Source organism: Molossus molossus, unplaced genomic scaffold (assembly GCF_014108415.1).
Source record: "Molossus molossus isolate mMolMol1 unplaced genomic scaffold, mMolMol1.p scaffold_m16_p_15, whole genome shotgun sequence".
Taxonomy (NCBI): Eukaryota; Metazoa; Chordata; class Mammalia; order Chiroptera; family Molossidae; genus Molossus; species Molossus molossus.
In genome coordinates, this window is record NW_023425350.1 from 51,837,172 (window position 1) to 51,861,405 (window position 24,234).

At 42.4% G+C, this 24,234-nt stretch overlaps 1 protein-coding gene across 2 annotated transcripts in view; it reads right to left on the minus strand.

The window, feature by feature from the left end:
* Window positions 1-24,234, minus strand: part of TGFA (transforming growth factor alpha) — a 102,555-nt gene that overhangs the window by 77,487 nt on the left and 834 nt on the right. The window lies entirely within an intron of this gene.

Here is a 24,234-nt window from a genome sequence, read left to right on the forward strand (position 1 = left end):
CCCTCAGTTCACTGGACTGCTCCCTTCCCCATTCAGTAATTCCCTCTTTTCTTATGTTCATCTGTCTGTCTGTCTCCATATTAGCCCAAAGTATTGGGTTGCAAATTCGAAACCTGTCTATAAACCAGTAACAAGACTGACAAGCCACAAACAAGCCCACTCCCAGTGTTTCATAGTCATGGAGTTCCAGAGAGACTCCCAGGAGCCCCAGGAGTGAGGGAACTGACAGGGGAGGTGATGCATTCGACTCTGTCTTGGGCCACTGCCCGATTTTAGGGCCGCTGATGTACTTCCCTCAGGGCAACGTGAGTTCTTCTGGCCACAGGTGGCAAAGCTGTTCACCAATGGCCTCAAAGCACTTAGTCGTATGGGAAGAATCTCATTCGCTGACTGACACAAACCAGTGAGAAACAGGCATGCCTGGCCCCACAGTGTTGGGGCAGAGAGCATCTCCTTCCTTTCAGTGGTGTCAGCTTAAAACATTTTTAAGGAAGACAAAAACCTGGAGAAGACACAGTAGCTCTTCCAGGGGAAAGTGGGAAGGGGCTCGTCCTCACCAGCCCTGCTCCTGCCCCTGTCCCTGTTTACCTCTTTGAAGACAGGGTAGAGCTGAGAAGCAAAAGAGCAGAAGGAGCAGGAGGAGAGGAAGTTTTCTGCCAGGATGGTTTAGTTCTAGCAAGAACAGGAGGATGACGGAGAAGCATGTGGGTGGTAGCCCTCACGTTTAAGTCCCAGGTAGGGGTGCCGTGAGAAAGGGTCTTAGATTATTAACAGCCAGTGTATTATTGAAGCATTGTCTAGAAAAACCAGACTCATCTCAATGACAGTGCTGTAGGAACCCAAATCAGCTGATAACATGGTATAGCCACTTTAGAGGACAGTTTGGTGGTTTCTTGCAAAGCTAAACATAGTCTTACCATATGGTCCAGCAATCGAGCTCCTTTCCAAAAGATTGAAAACTTATGTCCACAGAAAAACCTGCACACAAATGTTTATAGCAGCTTTATTCATAATTGCCCAAACTTGGAAGTAACCAACATATCCTTCCGTAGGTGAATGGCTAAACTGTGGTACATCCAGACAATGGAGTACTATGCAGCAATGAAAATAAATGAGGCAGGAAGCCTTAAAAAGACACGAAGAAATCCTAAATGCATATTACTAAGTGAAAGAAGACAGTCAGAAAAATCTATGGACTGATATAAATAATTGTGATTCCAATTATATGACATTCTGGAAAAGGCAAAACTACGAAGACAGTAAAAAGATCAGTGGTTGCCAGGGGTTTGTAACAAGGGAGGGGCGAAGGGATAAAAAGGGGAACCGGGAGTTGATAGGGCAGTGAAACTTCTGTGTGATACTACAGTGGTGGATACGAGCTATTATACATTCCTTAAAACTCAGAACTTACAACAATAAGAGTGAACCCCGATGTAAACTAGGGGCTTTAGTTTACATTTAATGGCCCAAATGTCACAAATGTACCACACTAAGGCAAGATGTTAATAATAAGGGCAATTGTGCGGCGTGGGGTAAGGAAGCATATGTGAACTTTGCACTTTCCACTACATTTTTCTATAAACCTGAAACTGCTCCACAAAGTGTCCCCTAAACATCCCAGCTGATAACAATTACAACACTGTGCGGCCACATTATTTTCTCCACATTCTGAATTGTCTAGTCTTACTGTTTCCCTCAGTTCAAGTACAATGTCCTTCTCTTAGGAAGGCCAAGCTGGCGCAGCGCCTTGGGTCGGACTTCTCTGGAAATACAGACACCGTGAAGCCTTCCACGGAGTTGCACGGCCCTGGGCAGCATCGCTGCCCCATCAGCTTGGCAGAGTGCAAAGGCAGACCACGGAGCTCCTCCCCCGCCAGCTTTGGCCAGCTGAGAACTTAGAGGGCAAGGAGCACCCTAGTTTCTCCTCCGCTGTGAGGTGTGGCGTAGGGCTGTGCTCGCTCCATGCTGACCGAGGCTCCCAGGAGAAGCAAGGCCGGCTCTGGGCAGTGGCTGCTCTGACTGGGGGGGGGGGGGGGGGGGGGCTGCATGTCCCCTGCGACTCCCTCTCAAAGGGGGAGCATGTCAGATGAGAGGAAGCAGAGAAGAACCATGTTCCCTGTGGACGCGGACAGGGAGAAGGCAGGGGCGGGGAGGAAAGGGAGGAATAATGGGTGAGGGGTCTTCAAGAGAAGTCTTCCCACAGAGACGTTGACAGGCACCGACAGGAATCTAAGCAGCCTTCGAAACAACCAGGGAAATCCAGTATCCCGGCTTCAGGGCATCTGGCCTTGCATCTGAGGCCTGATGTAAAACAGACGACCTTTCCTAGATGTGCTGTCTCTTGGCGAAGGACACGTTATGAATACAATTTTCAATCTGCTGTCAGCCGCCGCCGGCTGAGACTGAAGGGGCAGAATGTGAGAGTTTCTAGAAAGATGGTTTCACCCAATTCTTAACCTTCCAGCTGCACCTAAGAGTGGGCTCCCAAGTAGGTGTCAAGCACAGCCTTTATCACAACAAAATGAAGCTGCAGTTAGAGAAAGTTTCCACCCTCCTCTTCCTGTCTTTTCTTACACTTCAGGCAGAAAGGAACAAGACAGCACCGAGGGCCTTCTAAACGTCCCGCGTCATCTTCCTATGAAAACCCATGAGCACGGTGATGAAGCAAGCGGCTCAGGCCCCATCCCAGCTCTGTCACAACCTGACATTTCATTGTATGTATATTTGTTTATTTTCGTTTTTGGGAGCAAGTGGGGGAGGGGGAGAGATGGTGTTTTTCGGTTTGCTGTATTCTCAGTGCCCAAACAGTGCCTGACACATAGACAGCTCTCAATAATACTTGCTCAATGAATTCAGTTCCTTTTCAAGTCAAACCTGCCACACAGTTCCACAGAGATGTTTAGGGAGTGTGAACCAAAGACGGTAACATTTGAACTCCTATTTGAGCAACAAAACGTTATAAGGACTTTGTGGAATCTAGTTTTCTTTTCTTTTTTTTCCATTTGGAATAAGACACCATGAGAACTCATCTGTGATGACAGATCTAAAAGAAATAATGCAGACACTGGAAGTGTGTGTGTGTGTGTGTGTGTGTGTGTGTGTGTATGTGTGTATGTGAATAGAATCATTCTGGATGTTCTTTCTGAACTGGTGACAGCTAACAGAGACCTAAATAAAATTAGGGAATCAGCCCTGCTAATATCTGAGGGAAGGACATCCAAGGCTAAAGAGATAGCAAGTGCACATGTCCTGTGGCAGGAGTGAATTTAGCTTGTTCAAGAAAGAACATGAAGGCTGGTGTGGCTGGAGCAGGATCGTGCTGGGCAATGAGCTGGAGAGAAGCCGAGGCAGACATCTCTCATGAGGAGTGCTCGGAGTCCGCATTTCATTCTGAGCTGAGCAGCTACCAAAAGGTTTTGGGCAGAGGAGCAACAGCAAATGAGGTATGTGCTACAGGGGATCGTTCAGGGTACTGAGAACAGAAGAGGCCTTACCAGAGGCACAACGAAACTGGAGGAGGGAAGATGAGACTACCGCAGAGTCCAGGTGAAAGATGAAGGGTAGCAGGGAAGGACGTGGGAAGTGGTCGGGTGTAGAACAGAATATAATCAGAGCTGACAGGACTCACGGAGCCCGGGAGGACTGAACATGGGGGGTATGCGCTGGCCCTGTTCCTTCAGGGTCCTCCTCTCTTTACCCGTCTTTGTCTCTACTATTCCCCTGCCTGCTCTTTACCTTCCTAGGCCCTCTTCAACTTTCAAGCCCAGTTCAAACATCAGTGTCTTCAAAAACCTTTCCTGACCACCCATCTCTCTCAAAAAACGAAAAGGCAAACAAATGAATGAACACACAAGAACACAGATCTCCAGAAACCCCTTCCCAGGCTGAATGGCCACAAGAGTCAAATCCACACAAGTCAGTCCTATCTTGGCCCTGATGTTCTCAAACTTCTCTAAAGAGCTTTTAATAAAATGCCTTCCAGGGTCTGCCCCCTGTCCCTGAGGTTGTCTGGGATGCTACAAGCTAAAATGAAGGCCCTGCCCTGGGTCGCTTCCATGAAGTAGGAAACGAAACCTCACGAAGAGGCACACAGGCTCACACACAGTTACTGTCAGCAGAGCGAGCGCCGGCCAGGAGTACCGCCGGTCCGACGGCAAAAGCAAAGTGAACTCTTTCCCCCCAGCAAAAGGGAGGTAGAACCTAAGAAGAGCAATAGCTATCCCTACTGATTTCTCCGCCTCATGAAAGCAAAAGATTTTATATAAACAAAGCCCTAGATTGTCAGAAGATTTCTGCAGTGAAGCCTCTGAAAATAGCCCATCAGGTGATAAACTGTCCAGGTGAAAACAATGCTGAACCACTTATGAAAGAGGCTAAAGGGGAGAAAACCGAAACAGTACGTAGGTAGTTGAGAACAACCCAGGTTTCTTTGACGCTTTCTGCGGGAGCCTGACCACGCCTTCCACAAAAGTTAATGCCTTTATCTCCAAGGCCGAACAGGGAGGCCGTTTGCCCACTTCTGCTCTGCTCACAGTGGAGTCGGATGACATCACAGCCCCGGAGGGCATTCTTGGCGGCGCCAGGAGACTCCTGGCTGGAGGTGGACTCCTCGGGGATGAAGACCGCACACACAGGAGGGGTTGCACCTTGCAGCCTGACCCTCTCTCCTGGTTACAAGGGCACCTGGTACCTGTCTTGCTTATGGTATATTCCATGGAAGACTCATCATGTCCCATTTTCTGACATAACAAATTTACCCACACCCCCCTGGGATTCACTTGTCAAGGCGGGAGCTCGGACAAACTGTCCATCTGCAGGGCAGGCAGAGGGGGCTCTCAGAGAGACCCTCCATCCTTGGCCTGTATCAGTCACCCGCTGGAGCTGACCTGTCCTGCTTCAGGCCGTTCCTCTCAGAGGAGAAGAAGAAACAGCCCGAAAGCGTTGCTCCCTGATTAGTAGGTGAAGCCCGTCGATGAGGGATTAAACACACTAATTTTCTTTTCTGCTGGGAAAGAGCAGGCTCGTTTCACCAGAGGCTTGTCCTTGTCATTACTCACCAACTCCTTGCAATTTTGGCTCCTTGGGTTCTGAGGTGCAAGCTGAAAAGATGAAGACATTTTGTCCCAAGGGACTATTCTGCTCCAAAAGTTTAAACCTTCCTTCTTCTTTTTTCCCCCTTTTGCTGAATGTTACAACTAAGGAGCATCAATCAGAGGAAGAAATGTTTGATAGTGGGTCACTAGAGATTGGATGACGCAAGTGAAGATCAAGGAAGCCTGCAGGGCATTGAGCAGAAGCCCCGTGGAAACAAGCGGCCCTCTGCTCTGAGAACAACGGCATTTCTATAAGGAGCTACAATCTGTGTGTTCACATCTCAGGAGGCAGTTCAGTTTCCTGGCTCCCTAAAACATCAGTGTTCCCTCCCTCATGGGCCAGCAGGATGGGCTTTCACGTCACTGGGGGCACTTCCGTGGAGAACGTCCACTGTAAGCAAACCAATTAAGGAGAGCTTATTCTAGAAAAGGATAATCAAATAAGGTCCTTAATTAAGATACTGATTTTTTTTTTATCCTCACCCAAGGACATTTTTGCATTTATCTTTAGATAGAGCAGGAGGGAGAGGAGGAAGAAGAGAGAGAGAGAGAGAGAGAGAGAGAGAGAGAGAGAGAGAGAAACATTGATGTGAGAGAGACACATAGAGTGGTTGCCCCTGTTGGGGACAAAGTGAAACTGAGGAACGTGCCCTTAGTGGGAACCGAACCGGCCTCTCTGGTCTGTAGGCCAATGCTCTAACCGCTGAGCCAAACTTGCCAGGGCATAGGATACTGATTTTTAAAATCACGCTTTTTCCAGCTGCTCATTATTGCAAAAGAGGTCCGTCCCACTGGCTGTGTCATGTGTTAGGAATAGTTTGCCATGTGCACAACTGCTTTACCTCTACCTAAGGGGAAAACGACCTTGAACAAACACGGGCAGAATCCACACTGCTCCGACACCTGAGGACCCAGGTGGTAAACTATCTATCCAGAGGTGCTGAGGCCACCAAAAAATGCTGCCAGCTGAATGAAGAAAGTTCCCACGTACAGGTGAAATAATAAATGCTATTTTTGTTCTGGTCAGCTGTTCCATCAAGTTGATGGAAATGCCTGTGTTATTTGTGGGTACATGGCATCGCTCAAGTTAGGGGTGAAGAGTCTGAAAGTAAGCTAACTATTAGCAAATGTGCTAACCCAGATTCTATCTTTAGTTGGACTGTGAAGAACTAAATGTGTTAAAGTAAAAGTGTTAAAGACTCTGCCACCTTATGCTATTATTGGGGGGGGGGGCACATCAACTGGGGAAGTGTGGAAATGGGGGGAGGGGGAGGTAAAGCCAGCACCCTAGCAGACGGCCTCAGAGACTACAGCTCACATGTCATGACTTTCAGGCATAAACAGAAGAGATCATCCTTTAAAATCACACCTTTAAAAAAAATTTATGGTAGAAATGTCAACAGTCCTCCATGAATGAATTTATTATTAGAGGTTCCCTCGTTACACCAAAATATGTCAGGTAGCACAACTCATGCGATTATCTGTCTTCTGAACATCTGAACTCTTGACTGAAGGTGAGAAGAAAGGACTCTGCCACCCTTGTTTCTTCGTGACGTTTCCCAGCACTGGGAAGTAGTCAGATTTCTGGTTGGCCAGCATGACACTTACCTGCATGGCAGGTACTCTCAATATGGTAACTATTTAGGGCAGTGGCTGTCTGAAGATCTGACTACACCGAGCCTGACGTCTGTGACAAAAATGGCACTCTCGCACGTGAGTGTCTCCAGACACCTCGGCAGCCAGAGCCTTTCATGACTGACACAGAGAAGCAGAACTGTGGGATGGCTTAGGTCAGCAGGCAAGGATCTTGGGTTCAAATCCTTATTCTGCCACTTGCTGACTATAGGAGCTTGGGTGAGTTACTGTACATTTTGTGCCTCAGTTTCCTCATCTGCAAAATGGGGATAATCACTGTATCTCATAGGATTTCTAGAGGGTTGAAGGAGTTTGGACTACACATAAAGCACTTAAAGAAATGACCATGTACAGGCGCTGTGCTAAGTGGTGGCCATTATCTCTTCAAACAGTGCCTTGCCCTGTCATACCAAGATCTCCTCCTGACCCGAGGTGCCCACTGTGTATCTCATCACATTGTGAAAAATTGTGTGTCTGCTTCTGCTACAATCTACAAAAAAATTCAGGGGCAGAACAAGAGCTAGGTTATGACTCTCTGTATTACCATCAACAGACCCAGCAGAGAATCAGAACAATCCATGTATAAAATAAATAACCTCAACAAACAAATGAGTAGCAATCCCTCACTTTGAGCTGATGAATCTTATTTTTGTTATTCCTCCCTGTAATACAGCATTAAGTGAATAAAGTAGCTACCTTAGGTGAATTAAAAACCACATTATATTAGGCCCAGTTTAAAACATCACAACTGTTTGATCACTTGGATATAGTCTACATGGGATGACAGTGGAGATACTCCAAATGACTCTGTTATTACTGTTAAAAGAAAGAAAATGTCCAGCCTTTTATCCTAAATAAAAAAATCCAATTCAGTTGAAAGGACTTTTGTGTACTTTCCTCTCTTCCGCATCAGGGAAAGAGGCACTTCACAGGAAAACACGCTCACATCACACAGTGAGTTGATGTTGTTTTCCTAAGTATAAATCTCTAGCTTTTAAGTTATTCACTGGGGCATAACCAGTTCATTCACCAAAACCTTCTACAACCTACAGAAGGTTCAAAGTAAGAACTTACTTGAAATGATGACCTCAACCAAAGGTCCCACTCTCTCTCTTTTTTTTTGTTCTCACCCAAGGATATTTTTCCATTTATCTTCAGATAGAGTGTAAGGCGGGTGTGTGTGGGGGGGTATTAATGTGAGAGAAACACATCGACTGGCTGTCCCCTGCACGACCCTGACCAGGGGCAGGGACGAACCACAGCTGAGGTACATGCCCTTGACCAGAATTGAACTCGCAACTCATTGGTCTGAGGGCCGACGCTCTAACTACTGAGCCAAACCGGCCAGGGCAAGGTCCCACTCTTTTGATCCTAATACAGCTCTAGTCCAGAAACTTGGAGTGATGCCTTTTGTATTTTTTCTCTCCCAAGGGAATTTAAAATAGAGCAGGGTTTTGCTTAACTAAGTCAGGAAGAAAACTACTCACTGGAACGTCTCATTCACAGGTAGTAATGGAAGTTCTGCAATAATTACAGATAGCATGTGGGGACGAGAGTTTACAAGTGATGACCTCCAGGCACTGAGAGACCCTGAAATAGCTTCTGAATCATTAAAGAATGATGAAGTTACATAACAATTTTTAACATGTATGTGCCTAACAACAGAGTGTCAAAATACATGAGGCAAAAATTAATTGAACTGCAAGGAGAAGCAGATAAATCCATTATCATAGTTGGAGACTTCAACACCCCTCTACCAGAAATGGGCAGATCCAGCAGGCAGAAAATCAGTAAGGAAATAACTGATCTCAACGACACCATCAACCATCTTGATATCATTGACATTTATAGACTACTTCGTCCAACAACAGAAGAATACACATTTTTCTCAAGCTCACATGCACACTCATCTAAACAGACCACAGTTTGGGTTGTAAAACACACCCTAACAAATTTAAAAGACTAGAAATAATTCAGTGTTTGCTTTCAGGCCAAAAAGGAGTTAAATACTGAAGATTAGGCAACACACTTCTAAATAACACATGGGTCAAACAAGAAATCTCAGAAATAAAAAAAATGTTTGACTTAAATAAAAATGGAACAACTCATCCAAATGTGTGAGATGCAGCGAAAGCAGAGCTTAGAAGCAAATGTATAACACTGAATAGATATATTAGAAAAGGAGAAAGAACTAAAATCAATAATTCCAGTTTTTACCTTAGGAAAAAATTGAAAAAAGAAAAACAAATTAAATTCAAAGTAAGAAGAATATGATAAAGTATTTGTTTTAGTTACTGTCTTGTTCTACTTTAAATATCTGAAAATTAGTCATTCACAGGACAGTATTTCTCACACTTTTCTTTTTTTTCCTCACCCGAGGACATTTTTCCATTTTTTGTTCAGGTAGAGTGGGAGGGAGAAACAGAAACAGAGAGAGAGAGAGAAACATCGATGTGAAAGGAACACATCGAGTGGCTGCCACCCGCACAACCGACCAGGGCCGGGGACAAACTGCAACCGAGGTACATGCCCTTAGCGGGAACCGAACCCGGGCCTCTCAGGACCGCAGGCCGACGCTCCAACCGCTGAGCCAAACCAGCCAGGGCTCTCACTCTTTTCCATTAAAATCCTGAAATGGCGATGAGAAGAAACTCAGACCCATTCCTTGCAGTGGTTCTCAACCTGTGGGTCACGCCCCTTTGGGGGTCAAATGACCCTTTCACAGGGGTCGCCTAAGACATAACAGTAGCAAAATTACAGTTATGAAGTAGCAATGAAAATAATTTTATGGTTGGGGGTCACCACAACATGAGGAACTGTATTAAAGGGTCACGGCATTAGGAAGGTTGAGAGCCACTCTAAAGTTTAAAGTCTGGAGCACAGTCTAAAACAACCAAAGGAAAAAATGCACCCTAATTTATTTGAGGTATTACATCCTAAAAGTTCATTTTGAAATTTTTTTTCTTTTCTTTTCTTTTTGAAATCCTTACCCTAGGATATTTTTTCATTTATTTTCAGACAGAGTAGCAGGGAGAGAGAGAAACATCAATTCGAAAGAGATACATTGACTGCTTGCCTCCCGCACAAGCCTGACCAGGGCCGGGGACCAATCTGTGACCGAGGTACATGCCCTTGACTGGAATCAAACCTGTGACTCTTTGGTCTGTGGGCCAACGCTCTAACTGCTGAGCCAAATCGGCCAGAGCTAATTTTGATATTTCAATCTTCCATTCTATTCATTAATATATCCGAGTATGTTTTAATATAGAAAACAATGTTCTGACTTGCCAGCCAGCTAAGTTCCTTTTATTTTTTTTATTGTTGAAAGTATTACAGATGCCTCCCCCCTTTTCCCCATTGACCCCTCCTCCCTGTTCCCACACCCCTCCTGCTTTCCCCATACTAATGACTTTGTCCATTGGTTGTGCATGTAAGTCCTTTGGTTTATCTCCCCTCACCCCCCACCTGTTTTAGATTCTCTAAGTATTCCTTGTTCCAGGGAGATGGGCCAGGTTCCAGTATGTCATGGCCTACTCCACAGTACTCCCATTTGACAAGGGGAAATGAAAATTATACAGTCTCCATTAACCAGAATGTCACATGGTGGATTGCAGGCCTGCCCCATGACCCCCAAATCCTGCAAAGCACAAAGTTCGAGAAAGAACAGGAGAGCATAGGCAGGTTCACCATGACCGTCAGTACAGTGAGACCCAATGCCCATTAGTCTTCGATCAGATGAGGATGAGGCAAGACATCCTTTCTCCCCAGGGATTGAAACATGGTAAGTAACCCTTCTCTCCGCCACCACAGTCAATGTTCATTTCCTCCACCACCACAAGTGTTTCTCCCTCCAACGTGCCTAGGTGGGAAGGAAAGAGAAGTCTTGCCACGAGAGGGAGAAGTCAAGTGATACTCGCTGTAATACATTGTCTGCTTTCCTAGTTCTCAGTATTTTCTGCTCCAGCTTCCTGGGGCAATGACATGTTCCCAACCCGAAAGAATGGCTCTTTACAGGGTGAGGCTCATATTAGTGGAACGAACAGAAATCCACAAACAGATCCAGTACTCCTAAGAATGTATCAAGTGACAAAAGTGGGATTTGAATTCAGTGAATAGAGAATAAATTATCCAGCAAATAGTGTTAGAGTAACTGGATCGTGTTTAACAAAAAGCGAGTTAGAGTCTATCTCACATCTTACACCAAAATACATTCCCAAGGAACCGAAATTTAAACCGAAAGAGTAACAACATAAAAGTACAAGGAAAAATGAGATCAGTCATTGAAATGCCTTTCTATCCTAAGACTAAGTATTATGCAAAAGTAGAAATCATAATGGAATAATGAACAGATTTTAAGTCCTTAAAAGTAAAAACAACAACCAACCACACTTCTGTAAACCCAAACACAACACATAAATTTAAAAGGCAAAATAGCCCTCGCTGGTGTGGCTCAGTGGATAGAGCGTTTGCCTGCACACGAATGGGTCTCGGGTTCGATTCTGGGTTGCAGGTTCTATCCCTGGCCCTGATTGGGACATGTACAGGAGACAACAAATCGAACATTGATTTCTCCCTCTTTCCCTACTCTTTACACTCTCTTTAAAAAGCAATGGGAAAAATATCCTCAGGTGAGGATTAACAACAACAAAAGGCAAAATAGAGAAAATATTTTCAACATATCTTTTAAAAAACTATTTACAAATCAGTGAGAAAATAACCTACCCCAAACATGGTCTAATAGGTAATTCACAATAAATTCAAATACTCAAACATGAAACAATCATTAAATTGTACTACACTTTAGTCTTACCCAAAGAAATACAAATTAAAACAATGAGTTACCATTTGCCAACATAATTAGAAAAGTCTAGAAAATGATAATATTCACTATAGGCAAGTTTACTGATAAATAGGCATTCACACACAGGTGGTAGAAGTATCAATCTGTACCGCTGTTTTGGAGGACGGAGTGTCAAAATATGTTAAAAGGTGAAAAAGTGTGTACCTTTGACCTACTAATCCATTTCTGGGGATTAGTCCATGGAAGATAATTGAAAGACACTAGTAATAATGTAGCTGCAAAAATTTTCATTTCAGGTTTGAATATTTAAAAGTTTGAAACAACCTACATCTCAATCAACAAGGGATAAATAAATGGGATGATAGTTATATAGCGGAATGTGTCACAGTCATGAAAAAAATAATAGGTTAATAAGATATATTTATATTTTTGCCACAGAAATATTTTCCCTATGTACTGTAAATGAAAGGCAGATTTGGAAACATAATCTAGCAAATGGCATTTTTGAAGGAAAAAAAGTGAATATACACATATCTGTATCCATGCCCAGAATGAGATCCGGTAGGACACTTACCTGCTGGTTAAACCTAGTAAGAGCATGCCTCGGATGAGCCAAATTTGGGGGTGTTTTTTAGATTCTTTTGTTCATAGATTCTGATTTATTTCATTTTGGAAAAAGAATGAGTAGGTTGTACCTGAGGCTGGCAGAGAAGGCGTGTACCCTGAAAGGCTTGCACAGGAGCGGGGACCAGAGGGTGAGCGTGTTCTGTGAGCACTGAGTGGCCTGCACAGTGGCCAGCATAAGAAGCATGTTTGTTTTGCATTCTTTTTTATGGTTGTGGAGGGGCAGGGTTGTGGTTGATGAGGTTCAGAGAGAGTCCAGATTCAGGAGGATTCCCCAACTGGGTAACGTCTGAGTTTACCTCACCCCCCTAGAAAATGCTCCAGCCCCAGGCTTGCTTTCTTCATTCTAGTTCAGGGACCTATGACTCATCCCCCGAAACCCTAATTATAACATCCAAAGTCTGCTAGGTGCAAAAAAACATCTGTCATTGTTTCAATTTGCTCCAAGAGGGTGTGTATACCATGCAAACCGGCCCAATGATGTGGGCCTCCAGTGCAAGAACAACCCAGAAGGCGTCCCAGGGTGACAGGTGCTCAAGCCCCGAGTTTCCATCTGAGCTCAGTGCCAAGTAAGGTGAATGTCCCTCCACAGTTCACACACCAATTCCTCAGAGCCACCACCATGGGAAAGTTACAGGGTCTTGAGCTGTTTCTTTTTATTTTTATTTTTAAATTTATTAAAAAAAATTACTGGGGTGACATTGGTTAATAAAATTATATAGATTTCAGGTGTACAATTCTACAATACATCATCTGTATATTGTATTGTGTGTTCACCACCTCAAGTGAAGTCTTCTTTCGTCACCATTTATTCCCCCTTTACCCTCTTCTACCTCCCCCCACCCCCAGTTTTGTTCAACCAAGAAAAGCACCTAAGTTTGTGTTTTCCCAGTTGGTTGCCAAGGCCTACGGAGGGAGGGAGCAGAGTGTGTAATTGCAAACCTCTCATTTATCAGCTTTGGCTGCTTTTGTGTCACCAAATTACATGTACCATTTAGCCAGTTAATCTCCTGTACCTCTTGGAAGTACATTAATTACACAGAGGATGCCTCAGACCTGGCAAGAGATGACGAAAGAGCACTCAAGGTACATCTACCCTCTAAGTGCCCAGGAGACTTGTTTACTGACTGACCTCATTTAACTCAGACCATAGGCCCCAAGGAACTCAGCCTGAAGATATGGCCTCTTTGTAAGAATCCAATATTTTGACTGATCTTAAAGACAAGACAAAAAGTAAACAAAAAGCAAATGAGCAAACAACAACAAAAGTCGCCCACACAAACATGGGTCCTCTTACTCCAAATGCTATAGTAGCATCTAATGGACACACTATGTAGTTGGTGGTTTGAAACATTTTAATGCTTAAGGAACCAACAGGAGGCTACTTAGCAGCTTCTGCTAGAAACGACAATGTCATGCACCATTCAAATCAGAAATGGCATTACTATGACAACTTTGGCACATGCAATTATGTAAATAAACTAGTTATTTAACCAGGCTTCTGGGAACACTATTAAATAGGAAGCTTTTACTTAAATTTGGTTTAATGATGAAAAAAGAGTTTGGGTTTCCCCCCTCAAATATCATTGCCAAGAGAAACAAACTTAATATATTTTATTTTGGGGGCCTAGGTGTTTATTTTGGTTCATATTTGGTAAACTCTCATTAACTGGGTCTGCAGATGCAAAAGAAAAACTTTAAATTAAAAGGAGATCATTTGTAAATCTGTGCTAAAAATTTAGAAATCTGAATTAAATAGATTGTGAGAAAAATAATGATCAAAAATGGCTCAAGAGATAGAAAACTTAAATGTGCCACTGGAAAGGGACTAGGCCTAGAAGCGTCATTAGCAATTTCTTTCATGTCTTCATATAATCATTGATTTCTATATTTATTTATTTATTTATTTATTTATTTTTTAAAATTTTTTATCCTCACCCGAGGATATTTTTCCATTTTTTGTTCAGATAGAGTGGGAGGGAGAGAGAGGAAGAGAGAGAGAGAGAAACATCGACGTGAAAGGGACACATTGAGTGGCTGCCACCTGCACAACCAACCAGGGTTGGGGACAAACTGCAACCGAGGTACATGCCCTTAGCGGGAACCGAACCCGGGTCTCTCTGGACTGCAGGCCAACGCTCTAACCGCTGAGCCAAACTGGCCAGGGCTATATTTATCTCTATGATAATTATTCCAGAGCATAAAACAGATAAAATGTTAAAAATTTTTTTTTTTCTTTATTGGTTTTAGAGAGTGGAAGGGAGAGAGAAAGAGAGATAGAAACATCGATGAGAGAGAACATCAATTGGCCGCCTCCTGCTTGCCCCCACTAGGGATTAAGCCCACAACCTGGGCATGTGCCCTGACAAAGAATCGAACTGGTGACCTTTTGGTACATGGGTTGACGCTCAACCACTAAGTCACACCAGCTGGGCAGATAAAATGTTTTTAAAATGTATTTTATAATGCTGTTATAACACTGGTATCAAAAACAAAAAAAGGAAATGACGCCCCAAATACTTCAGAACAGATCAAAGCTAGCAGGACATACAGAGAATATTATTACATAGCTACACCATGGTCATTCCAGGAATTTAAGAACAGCTTTCATATAATTGAGTAATAAAAGTCCTCAAAACATTTGGGGAAAAAAGACAGCTTGTATTCTCTCCCCTGCTTTAAAAAACAAAACAAAGCAAAATGCCCAATCTTTTAGAAACTTATGAAGCAAAGTATATTTTATTAACATAAAGTTTATATGCATATATACACATATATAAATACATATTCACATATATATGTATGTATAAATCACACACATATATAACCACCAAAGCATCCTCATATTTACTGTTAAATGCTACAGACATGATCAGTAAGTCAAGAAAAATACAAGGATATCTACTGCCTTTTATTTATTTAATTTTTTTATTTTTTATTATTATTTTTTTTATCCTCACCCGAGGACATTTTTCTATTTTTTGTACAGATAGAGTGGGAGGGAGAGAGAGGAAGAGAGAGAGAGAGGGAAACATCGATGTGAAAGGGACACATCGAGTGGCTGCCACCCGCACAACCGACCAGGGCCGGGGACAAACTGCAACCAAGGTACATGCCCTTAGCGGGAACCGAACCCGGGTCTCTCCAGACCGCAGGTGGACGCTCTAACCGCTGAGCCAAACTGGCCAGGGCTCTACTGCCTTTTAAAAACTGTTGTTCTTGCCCTGGCCAGTTTGGCTCAGTGGTTGGAGCATCGGCCTGTGGTCCAGAGAGACCCAGGTTTGGTTCCCGCTAAGGGCGTGTACCTTGGTTGCAGTTTGTCCCCAGCCCTGGTTGGTCAGGTGGGTGGCAGCCACTCAATGTGTCCCTTTCACGTCGATGTTTCTCTCTCTCTCTCTTTCTCTCTCTCTCCCTCCCACTCTATCTGAACAGAAAAATGGAAAAATGTCCTCCAGTGAGGATCAAAACAAAACAAAAAACAACTGTTGTTCTTAAAGTAATAAGAGATAAAAATATTATTATTATTATTTTCCTTTATTGATTTTAGGGAAAGAGGAAGTGAGAGGGAGAGAGAGAAACATCAATGAGAGAGAACATCAATTGGCCGCCTCCTGCATGCCCCCCACTGGGGATCGGGCCCACAACCTGGGCATGTGTCCTGACCAGGAATCAAACTGGTGACCTCTTGGTGCATGGGTCGACGCTCAACCAGCGAGCCACACCAGCTGGACAAGCCAGCACTATTAGAAAAAGTAATAAGAAATAAAAATTTAAAGGAAGGAGGTGAAGTTATTACTATTCAAGATTACATGATCATGTGACTGTGAAACTTGAGAGAATCAACTAAGGACTGCTGGAATTAACAAACCCATTACAAAATAAATATTTTTTAAAAGGGCTTTTAAATACCAGCAATAACGAATTAGAACAGAAGGCAGAGGATGGGGAAATATCTCACCCACTAGAATACAAGCTCCATGAAAAAAAGACTTTGTCTCATTCTTGGTTGATTTCCTGGCACCTAGAAGCAGTCCCATCACAGAATAGTTGCTCAATAAACATATGCAGTCAAGGGATTATTTCCCAGAATACATGAATGAACAAATTCACAATAAGGGCAAAAGCACAAAACAATAGAATCAAACTGAAATTCCATAAACAGATTCAACTACTAATAGGAATTTAGCATATGATAAAATGGAATTTCAAACCACATTAGGAAGGATAAATTATTCCACAAATAGCAATTGAGACTATTAACTGGCTGGCTATTTTTTTATTTTTGTTAATCATCACCCAAGGATACTTTTCCATTGATTTTTAGATAGGATGGAAGGGAGGGAGAGGAAAAGAAACATCGATGTGAGAGAGACACATCCATTGGTTGCCTCTCGAACAACCCCGACTGAGAATGGAACCCAGGTACATGCCCTTGACCAGGAATTGAACCCGAGACCCTTTGGTCCGAGGGCCAACGTTTTAAACACTGAGTCAAACCAGCCAGGGTGGCTGGTTGGCTACTTAAGAAAAAAGAAATATGAGGTGTACCTTACACCACACACTAGAATATATTATAGGTAGAACAGTCCAACGTAATATATGAGACCACTAAAGATTTAGAAGAAAAAAATAAGTAAATATTTGCTTTATCTTAGCATAGGGAAGGTTTTCCTAAATATACAGGCAAAACTAGAAAGTTTTAAGGGGAAAGATTTCATAGTTTTGGCTACTTAAAAATAAAACGTTAGATACGTCTAAGCATGGCACTATCCTATACATATGGTTCTATGCCTTTTTAAATTTAATATATCATGAAAACCTTTATTCTTTTAAATGACACACAAATTATTATACAAAAATACCTTATTAAAGGAATTACTTAAATAACTGTAACGGCGTGGTACTGGCAACTTGTTACTATTATAAACCAGTCAGTTGTCACCGTCCTTTACATTTTTTGTTGCATGTTTAGGCAAGTGTTTGTGTAGGATATACGTCAAAAGCTGGAACTGATGACCCGAGTTATGCTCACTTAAAATTGATAGCTATTGCCACACTTACTTCAAAAAAGTTCTATCAATTTATATTCCCAACATCAATATGTAAATTATTTATAATAGTGAGAAATAGGAAAAAATTGATATGGCCAAAAGGGCTTTTTCAAAACTGGTTAAATTAGTCCTGGTTGGCATGGCTCAGTTGGTTGGGTGTTGTCCCATGTACCAGGAGGTCACTGGTTCCATTCTGGGTCAGGGCACATGGCGAGGTTGTGGGCTCCATCCCCAGTAGGGGGCATGCAGGAGGCAGTCCATCTGTGTTTCTCTCTTATCAATATTTCTCTCTCTCCCTCTCCCTACCTCTCTCTCTCTCTAAAATCAGTTAAAAAAATTTTTTTAATTGATTAAATTATAGTAAATGCAGTCAAGGGATTATTTCCCAGTAACAAGGAATAATGTTATGGATGAATGTTTAATGACACAAACATGCTTATTATTAAAGATTAAGTTACAAAACCAAATAAACTCATATATACTTTTAAAGACTATCTACCTATACATTTATACATAGGCTGTATAACAAAATGTTAATTGTAGTCTTCTTTGGGTGGTAGAATTACAGGTCATTAAAACACTTTTTCTCTTACGCTTTCTAGAATTTTTCAAATGGTCTTAGAGGAAAAAGATATTTTTGTAATCATTAAAAACATTAAACCATAATCTATTTTTTAAATAAAATAATAAAACACTATTCTGAAGACTAGTCGTATCAGTGTTGTGAGAATTTATATGCTACTACCCTTATCATAATAAAGAGTTTTTCAGGAAAATTAGACAGCTACATGCAAAAAAATGAAACTAGACCATCAACTTACACCATACACAAAAATAAACTCAAAATGGATTAAAGACTTAAGTGTGACCCGTGAATCCATAAAAATTCTAGAAGAAAATGTAGGCAATAAAATTTCGGACATCATACGCAGCAGAATTTTCACTGATACATCACCTAAGGCAACAGAAACAAAAGAAAAAATGAACACATGGGACTACATCAAACTAAAAAGCTTCTGCACAGCAAAAGAAACAACCATCAAAATGGAAAGACAACCCACTGTATGGGAGAGCATAATTGCCAATGATACATCAGATGAGGGGTTAATTTCCAAAATATACAGAGTACACATACAACTCCACAAAAGGAAGATAAAGAACCAAATTAAAAAACTGGCAGAGGAGCTGAATAGACACCTCTCCAAACAGGACATACAAATGGCCAAGAGACATATGAAGAAATGCTCACATCACTAATCATCAGAGAGATGCAAATGAAAACAACGAGGTATCACCTCACAACTGTCAGAATGGCCGCCATCAACAAATCATCAAACACATGTTGGCGAGGGTGTGGAGAAAAGGGGACTCTAGTACACTGCTGGTGGGAATGCAGACTGGTGCGGCCACTATGGAAAACAATATGGTGTTACCTCAAAAAATTAAAAATTGAACTTCCATTTGACCCAGTGATCCCACTTCTAGGAATATACCCTAAGAAGCCTGAAACACCAATCAGAAAGAATATATGTACTCCCATGATCATAGCAGCACTATTTACAATAGCTAAGATCTGGAAACAGACCAAGTGTCCATCGGTAGATGAATGGATAAAAAAGTTGTGGTACATATACACGTGGTACTATGCAGCTGTAAGAAAGAAAGATCTCTTATTCTTTGAGGTGACATGGAGGGACCTGGAAAGTATTATCTTAAGCAAAACAAGCCAAGCAGAAAAGACAAATACCACATGATCTCACATATTTGTGGAATATAATGAACATACAGTCTGAGAAATAGGGTAGACCCAGAGGCGTGGAAGTAGGGTACAGACTGACAACCCTCAGAAAAGGGGGTGGTAGGGAGAGGGAAGAGATAAACCACAGAACTTATATGCATGTATGCATAACCAATGGACATGGACGACAAAATCGGGGATGGGGGGGGAATGGGGAGGAGGGTGTCAATGGGGTAAAAAAGGAGAAACATCTGTAACAAAAATAAAATAAAATAAAATAAATAAAGAAATAAATAAACTATAACCTTTGTCACACGGAACCAATAAGATATCTATCTATCTATAGATATCTATATAAAAAAAAAAGTTTTTCAGGATTAATAGTAACTATGTAACCTAGTGTTTTCTTTTGTTAATCCTTACCTGAGAATATTTTTCTATTGATTTTTTTTAGATAGAGTGGAAGGAGAGGTAGGTAGGAAAAGAGAGAAACATCTATGTGAGAGAGACCCATTGACTGGTTACCTCCTGCACGGGGCAGGGACCAAACCTGCAACCCAGGTATGTGCCCTTGACTGGGAATCAAATCTGAGACGCTTTGGTCCAAGGTCTGACGTTCTAACCACTGAACCCAACCAGCCAGGGCTGGCCTAGTGTTTTCCAATTGAGTGTATGTTTGGAATATCCAGCACTGGGCACCCCAAAGCGTCATCAAGTGCTTCATGGTCACTTCTGAGGCTCTACCTGTGCTCAGAGGGTCAAGGGCAGAGATGAAGACAAGGGTCTCTGCCCTCAAGCACCCCTCAAACAAGAAGAAAAGAGAGGGCAAGCACCAGCCAATGTTAATCCAAGGCAGGACATGGAGGAGCAGAAGTCTGCTGCTGAAGTTCCCAGCCAGAAATGTTAACATAGTCAAAGATTAAAACAAACAAAAAAGCAAGGCAATAGCAGGCTGGAATTCCACAAAGTTATATGACAAGCTTGTTACACAAAGGAGTTATGTGTACATCCCTTCTTGAAGAAGCCCTGAACATCTACAAGTACCTGAGAAGTACAAGGAAGAAGAGGAAGGAGAAGGCAGAGGAGGAAGAGGAGGAGGGGGAGGAGGGGGAGGGGGAGAGGGGAGGAGAGGGGGAGGGGGAGGGGGAGGGAGAAGTAGAAGGAGAAGGAGAAGGAGAAAGAGAAGGAGAAGGAAAACTTTTCAAGGTAATGGGACAACAAAAAATTAAAGGCAAATGTACTGAGCATAGAATTCACTTGACAAAGGGAGAGACTCTATATGAAAGAAAATTGTTCCTATGACTTAAAAAAATAACACTAGCAAATACATGAAATACCATTTCAATAAACTTCCAACTTGTTCTATGCCCAGGTAATGATTTATTTAAGACATATTAAATACAACCAACTCATAATGTTTCAAAAGAATTTACCCAGATGTTTAGAGTTGGTCTGAAGGGAACGTGCTATGTACTTGGAATGGAGAGTTCCTAAGAGATGGGGCTGGTAGTCCAGATTTCAGGCTTTCCTATGGGATTCTTATACTTGACATTTTAGAGGGAAAGCAGAGCAAAACAAAACCAAAAGTTATCATAAAAGTACCCAGATTCTTTATCTAGCTGCAATGTTAAACATATTAGCCTTTAGCAGGAGTTTATACTTTAAAATGAGGTGATTAAAAATATTTGAAGTGGCTCTGGCCAGATGGGTCAGTTGGTTGAAGCGTCAGCTGTGCACTAAAAGGCTGCAGTTTGATTCCTGGTCAGCGCACATACCTAGGTTTCGGGTTTGATCCCTGGTCAGGGGTGTACCAGAGGCAACTAATCCATGTTTCTCTCTTCTTTCCGTCCTCTCTTTCTAAAACCAATAAAATATATCCTTGGGTGAGGATAAAAAATATATATTTGAAATGGTAGCAATGCAATGGTCAGTTTTGGCAATCCAAAAAAAAGAGTGACCTGCACAGCACTGGCCAGCTTGAATCTAACAACATGGGATGGTCACATTTCCCCTGGGTAAAGTACAACACTTAGAACAATGACGAGATCTCAGCAAGAGTTCTCACTCTGCCCTGGTCAACAAGGCAGGCCATGAAAGCACCTTTAATAATGGCTCATAAACCCACAGTGGCATTTGTAAACGTCAGAATGTACTTTTAGATTAAATGCAATTGGTTAAGCCAGAAGCTCCCCTAACAGTAACTGCCTAAAGAGCGGTGGTTTTCCAAGTGTCCTCCCCCGTCTTCCCCACTAGCAGCACAAGCCAACCTGAGTACGTGTTAGCCATGCAAACTCTCCCTCTTCCCGCCTGGCAGTCTGGTTTACCAAACCCTCCAGGTGGTTGTGATTTGAGGGCACTGCCGTGGAAGATACTACAGAGGTTGCATGTGAAGCCAAGCATAAAATGCCCAATTCAGTGTGTCAGGCTATTGCACTTTGGTTGACCCAACCTCCACTTCCCATTGCCCATCCCTTTTAGTGGGCAGCCCAAAGAGTAGGACCCTGTTCAAATACACTTTCAAAAGGCCCTATGAGATAGGGCTAATGGAAAAAGTAATCTATTTTTTGTATGTTACCATAGTAACATAAAAACATGAAGCATCATTTATTCCTACAAGAAAGGTCCCCTTTGCAGGGGACACAGAGTACTATAGAAAAATCCTGAGGAAACTAAATTTTGGAAAAGCAAATATGGGAAACTCGGCTTCTAAGGCTCCATATACACCTTTATGGCCCATGTTCTAAGTGAACTTTCCCTAATTATGGCTGCCCAGTAAGGAAAAACTGTTCTGCGCCAACGCTCCCGTCTACACCGACATAATTTCCATGCAATGGAGAAACGTCTTACTTCATGCCTCCTCCTGGCCTCAGTCCCAAATCCATAGGGAAGCTGACCTGTTTCATCTCTACACATCCTTAATGACACTCACGTCCTAGGATGTCCTTCTTTAGGTCTACATCCAGTCCTACTTCTGGGAGCGGCCAGAAAAAGAATAATGTTTATTTCTGGATTATAAAATCTACTTTGTATTACAAAGTCAATTTCATTTTGAGTGTAACCCTTTATTTTTATAGTTTATAAATAGCTTCCACATTCAATCTCATTTGATTCTCATAACGACCTGTGAGGTGGGTACAGTTTTTTTCCCACTTTACAAATGAGAAAACTGGAGCTTAGTGCTGAACTCAGTAAACAACTGACCACTCAATGTTATGGAGGAAATACAAACATTTTACACAAAATATTAAAGAATTCACAATGTTCAAAAGAACCCCCAAACTTGCTTGAATTTGTCATCTGCCAAATGATGGTCACCAAAATCATTAGGCACGTTTGTAAGTTGGGTGGTATTTTTCTGGCTGAAGAAGAATGGGCGCAGGGAGATGAGATAAGTAAGACAGACACTCTCCCAGGTACAGAACTCACATACCAATAATGAGATTCTACGGGGTCATTCAACAACCATGATAACTTGATGGTGCTACAATTAATTAAGCTCTTCCTACATGCCAGGCTCCGTTCTATATTCATTAAATACATCCAACAACCCTATTAATATATCACCATTTCAGAGATGAGAAAAGTAAAGCACAGAGAAGCTAAGCCACTTGCCCAAGATCACACACCTTGCTCTCTGGACACGAAGGAGGATGTGTGGCTGGAGGTGCCAAGGCCCTCTGCCAGCGGTGGAAACCTGACATGGGAGGGCGGCCACCACAGGAACCTGGGTTACTTTTCCAGTGTTGCCATTTAGTCGTGTCTCCACACTCTTTCTGCCAAAACATCAACCAGTGCTCAGGTTCTCAGTGATCAGGAATATTATTAACTGGTTCCTTCTCTGAGTGTTCCCATGAAAATGGGAAAGGAGGGGAGAGGTCCTGGTTCTCCAGATCCTGGCTAGCGAGGGGACACTGGCTGATTTGCCCGGAACTGCCTTCAACTACTTTAAGAAAATCAGGAAATGTGCAAATTAAAATGCATATGGCACTAATGGGTATTTATAATTTAATAGAAAGTGATATGAGAGGCAGAGCTTCTAGTAAATGCTTTTTTTTTTTTTTTTTCCTTTTAAGAAATATAAATAGAAAGGAATCCTCACTGGTGTAAATTATTCTTGCCTTCTTTTTCCTTGATTTTTTTTTCACAACTTCTCATATTTGGGAATTGTACGAACCAGCTTTTACATATTAATCCGTCTTTTAAGTTTAAACATCTTTTTCTTAAAGAAGGAAACCAATACCAAGTTGAACTTTCAGGCAAAAGAGAAAAATTAGATGATGAATGAATTCAGTCTTCACGGGCAATTATACTGCGATTCTGGGGGAGACAACTTTCAAAAGGTGTCCTCAAATTTGTTTACCTTTATTATTTCCTGCCTCCAATTTTCACTGAATAATTTAAGACCACCTTGAAATCCCAGGAATTCAACAGAATTTAACGGCAAATTCCATAGTATTCCACATATCTCTCCTCAAGGCAAAGTCCCATACCTGGGAGATGGGACTACAGAGACCACAGTTAGGTGCCTTTTCATAACCACGTTCCACCACACTCTTTAATAATCCGGGCCCTACTACTTACTCACTGTGGGCCCTGTGGGCCTCACTTTCCTCCTCTATAAAGTGGGGATGATAATTCCTCCTTCATTAGGTTGGTGTGAATATTAAATGAGTTAATACCTGTGAAGCACTTAGCATAGTGCCTGACAGAGTAAAATACATGCTCAAGCTATTCTTTTTACTACTAGAATTTGCAAAGACAACTACTACAACAGGGAAACTGCATATAGGAGGCTTCTATTGGATTGGTAATGTTTTATTGCTTTAAAAACATCTAAAATCAGGACAACCATCAACACACAAAAATGAAAAGATCTTAGAAGGGGTGGGGGGAGCCGTCCATAATCATGCCACTTGGAACGTTTCAGGTGAGGATACTGCTGGGTGCATCAGTTTCACATGGCGTTAGATGGTGCCTGCGCTCCTGCTGGGGTTCTTAACCAGCAAGGGCAGGATGACAGGCGGGTCGGTGAACCCCCTGAAACTGTACACGAAACTGAGTAAGGCTGGCGCTCCGGGCATTTGAGGGGAGGGGTTCCATAACTTTTCTTATACTCAGATGTAGCGAGCAACGTGCTTTACAGGGTTGAACCCGGGATATTCACGAACACTTCATTTCACACCAGCTGCGGCAAGAACCAGGACACCTGGACTGTTAGTCTGCCATCTCCACACTGGACAGATCCGACTCCCGAGAGCCCAGAGCCCGCCAGGCGGTGCACGGCGCAGCGCT